Raw genomic sequence first — 4,847 nt, forward strand, 5'->3', positions numbered from 1 at the left:
GAGAGACAGAGAGACAGAAAGCGAGAAATCACCCCCCAGGGGAGATGGCCACCCCACAATCCCTTCTCCTCCATTCTCCTCTCGCGATCTTGTGCACGCACGCACACATGCCCAGCGTGAGTTTTAAGCCACCAGGTCCGGGACGCGAACCGCGGTCGACTACATGGGAGTCCAGCGACGTAGCCATAACGCTAACTGCTGGTTCCGTCAGGACTTTTTGGACAACCCAATACCACTTCTTCAGCATGTACTGCTTTTCATATTTTAAAATTACATAGATAAGACTAAATCCTCGGTAATTCAAATTAACTGGAGGCCTGCCTAAATGTATGAAAAAAGCACCTGCAGCACAAACTTTAATAAAGCGAAAACTTTCAACAGCACTGCCGGATGGAAATCCCCCCGGTAACAGATAAGACAAACTTCTACCTGTCACATTCACTACTTTAAAAATATTGCCCCAGTGGGACAGCAGCTGGCGTGGTGGTTAAGGGCGCTGGACTTCCACCAGTCCGACTACAGTTCAAATCCTGGACCTGGAGGCTTGCTTTCTCACTCCACCTACCCCCCACCCCTTACTCGCTCTGGCCCTCTCTGGTCAAATTAAAATAAGTAAGTAAATAAATAAAGTTAAGATAAAATAATTATTTTAAAAAAATATTTCAGCAAGTATTTCCAAAGAGTTTTACTATATTCTATTCTATTCTCTCTCCCTACTTCCCAAGCCCCAGCCTTATTTTGCTAAATTATTTCCTAAACTCTGCAGAGGCTCTGAAGAGATTACTGGAATTAAAAAAAAAAAAAAAAAAAAAAAGTGAGATTAGTTGCATCAGTAAGAAGATCCAACAAGGTAAAGAATGATTCCATTGCAGGAGTTGGACCTTAAATAAGGATATCATTTCAGTTCATTTTCACAACCCTATCCTGCTACATGAGTAAGCAAAATGACCAAAAATAAATAAAATAAAATAAAATAAAAACGACAACAACAAAAAACAAAAAACAAAACACTGTTCCAGAGGGTCAGGACACCTGGTTTATCTGATTCCACCAAGAATTATTCTATGTTCTAAACACAAAGCCCTCTCCAGCTGCCCAGGGGCTGCTCGGTGCCACCCCTCGGATGGATGTGGTACTGCAGGAGTGCAGTGTTGAGCCGCCCTGCGCCAGTCCAGTGGTCACTAGAGATGGCAGTCAAGGCCGTGCGATTAGGGAGCAGGGACATCCGTGCCACAGATAGGCCTCCATGGGTTAGAGAACGCCACCGCGGACCTCCCGCACTCGAGACCTCAGAGTCCGAGGACAGCACGGCAGGAAGGAGGCTAGTCTGACGCTGGACAGGTTGCAGAGACCCAGCCCCTGGTCTCCACTTCTAACTCGTTCAACATGTCAGAGACAATACTGAGGTCTGAGATTTCAAAATCGATCGATTAAAAAAATTAAGGCAACATGTAATAATAAGATATTAGGATCGGGTCTAGCAGGTGACGTGGTGGTTAAAGGCGCTGGGTTCCCACATAGCCAATGGTGGTTCAAGTCGGCTAAATTCCTGGAAAAGTCAGTGTATATTAACAGTTGCTAGTTTGTATATAAAATGGTGTTTGTTCAAGGTCTAGATTAATATAATTAAGGTTTAAAAAAATTCTATACAGGGGTCAGCAGTTGGCATGTTGATTAAGGTGCTGGATTCCCACATAGCCAATGGTGGTTCAAGTCCCAGACCTGGCAGCTTGCTGTCTCACTTTCCCTTTCTCTCTCTCTCTCTATCTGGTCAAATTAAAAAAATAGTAATAACAAATGGAATTAAATAAATAATTCTTTTTTAAAAACAAGATAATAGGAGCAAACATCTTTATACTCAATTGACAGATACCCTGTATGACAGATTTGTCACTGAAGTCATAAAAAGTTGAATTGGCAGACCTGGGATTCATCCCCTCAGCTGTTCAAACTTTTACTGGACCTCTACTGTGGCTGGCACTGTGTAGACACTGGAGATCCAGTTCTGCTTTGCAATTAAGTTATGATTTCAAGAGACTGTGGTGTGGCCACTTCCCATGGCAGGGGGTGCTTTCTCCTTGCCTTCTCTGTCTGTCTGATGAGGACATGCACCCTCTAGAAAAAAAGAACTTAGCCCAGTGATTAGGTAAAGAGCCAGATAAAATTGGAAATACAGGTTAACCTCATAAGGCAATTCTTAACTCTACGGGAACACAATCTTATTCATCCATATATATCAGATACAAGTCACATTCCACATTAAACATGGTTTGAAATTGCCTAACCATTCCATAATTACCCTAGAAATCGCATGCCACGTGTTCTTGATATTAAAAGGGATCCAGAGCTTCATTTTTAAAGTCTTTCCAATAAACACAAATCTAAAACATCCATTCCTCCTGAATGAAGTATCATTTTTCCTAAGCAATACAATGTTTGCTAAATCTTGGGCCTTTTCTGCCACGATTACAAAGAAGAAGTCAGAACCTCTGAGTAGGGAAGACGCACCTGTCGGCCCTCCTAAGGCCGTGTCTGAGGAGGGGGCACTACGGTCATGCTCTTCAACGTGAAAACCCGGGAAGCATTAAGAGTCCAACAAAAGCAGTTTTTTCCCCAGGCTCACATTCTAAGCGGCCACTTCCACAGGCAAAGCACAAAGGCCAATTCCTTAGAGTGGCTGCTCTTCTCTTCTGCATACCATCAGCAATCATAACTACAATCGAAAAAGCCGAGACCGAAAAGAGGCAGAGGTCTCAGATAATCCGCTGCATCGGGGAACTCCACTGCTTAAATGCCCAAAAGGGCCACGAGGTGATGTCAGTGGTGAGGCGGTCTACCTTTCCTTTTCTTGTTTTCTTTTAGAAAACACAGCTACAAAAGAAGACCTCCTCTTATAGAAAATGCAGCTACAAAATGCTTCTTTATATTTAATTTCTTAAAAATAAAAGTATGCACATGATGGCAAAAAATTAAAAAATCCTGATGCTCTGCTTCAATATCAAGGAGGGGTCGAGACTGTGACAAACTGGAAATCGAATTCCCTTCTTAAACAGAGAGCTGTTCAGCTCAGAGACCTTCACTCCATGCAGAACGCAGGCCATGTGGTCGGATCTTCCAGTTTTTCTGGTACTATGTGAAATCTCTCCATTTTAAAAGTTGCTTCCAATTTTCACACACATGATGTCGGCCCGGACAGTATGCTCTGCAGGCTGGGACCACACGGTAGGCCTGGGTTTGGGTCCCATCAGCCACTCAGGTGGAAGCAGGGAAATCAAGACCCAGAGAGGCCCTGGTTTGGGCAGGGTTGGGGGGCAGATGGGACACTGGGTAAAGCCAGAATTAAGAACAAAATCTGCAGCCCTGGCCTACAAACAGAATCGCATCCAATTTGATGAGTGACCTACATTGTCCAAAGATGATCAACCACGTGGGCCAAGCAGGAAACATGACATAAGAGCTGGGTCTCCTCTTCCCATACCATCATGGACCACACGGGGATGTATTCGTCACTAGATTTACCAGGAACATCTGCTAAGGGTTACTGTTCTCCACACTGAACATTCACCAGCGCATAACACCAAAAAAAGTGGACCAAAATCCCTGTTCTCAAGGAGCTGACATTCCAGTAAGGAAAGGCAAACAAAAAGCACAAGAAGTACATTCTGTATTGGTCGTCGGAAAAGGCATGACACATTTTTACATCAAAAAATACGTCATGACTTTTCCAACGAACTAACAGCATGCAACAGAGTGAAACCCGCCAGAAGAAGAGCCGAGCAGGGTGACTGACATCAGCAATACGACATAGTTAGACTCATGCCATGCCAGAGTTCTTTATGAGGCCCAAATCTTCTTTTTTTAATTTATTGCCAGAGGGCACGTGCACCTGCCAGAGAGAACGCGAGACTCATGCCATGCCAGAGTTCTTTATGAGGTCCAAATCTTCTTTAATTTATTGCCAGAGGGCACGTACACCTGCCAGAGAGAACGTACCCTGTAGCAGGGCATGCTCACGATGGTAATCGGGGTTAAGTTAGTCAGGCAAGGATATCTTTATGGCCAACGTATGAGGAAAGTGAATATAATATCACAGGGTAATAATACTATTTAGGAAGCTGAATCGTAACGCTGCCTCATCAGTCTTTCTGGACACTGCGAATATTTCACAAACGTACCAAGCACGTACTAGATTCTGATCCTTCAGAAGCAACAAGTAGCCACTAAAATCATTAGCATTTCCTCCTCATTATTTTTTCTTTTTTTAAGGTTTTTGCTACAGGGGCAGATGCGCTCACAGGAGAGAGACAAGAGAGAGACAGAGAGGAAAAGTGAGAAATCTCCCTGAGGGGAGATAGGCATGTTGCAATCCCTTCTCCATTCTCCCCCTGGGATTTGGGGCACGCATGCAAACATGCCGGGTGTGAGTTTCAAGCTGCCAGGTCTGGGACTTAAACGACAGTCAGCCATGTGGGAGTCCCAAGCCTTAACTACTCTACCACCTGCTGGCTTCTCTGCTTCCTCCTAATATTGACTAATCCAAAAGCCACAGAGCTGTGCAGACACTGAATTCTGACTGGAGGGGGAAGTGGTGGCAAGGACTTACTTTTCCATACTGATGTGTAGTCTGAAAATACATATTTTTTGACCACGTCCACAGCACATCAATAATGTTCTGTTCAAGGGTAGCCAGATCCCATGCCGGAACTGCGTATCAAATCCCTGGCCCTATCAGCCTGAAAACATACCAGATGCATTGTCTCAAGTGCACAGGACCGGAGGGTCTGCAGGTCTGACCTCAGGGACGGTGGCCATGGAGTGACAGCAGATGGGAGAGCACCCATCTGCAC

The sequence above is a fragment of the Tupaia chinensis genome, unplaced genomic scaffold (genome assembly GCF_000334495.1).
Source record: "Tupaia chinensis unplaced genomic scaffold, TupChi_1.0 Scaffold000430_1, whole genome shotgun sequence".
NCBI classification, from domain to species: Eukaryota; Metazoa; Chordata; class Mammalia; order Scandentia; family Tupaiidae; genus Tupaia; species Tupaia belangeri.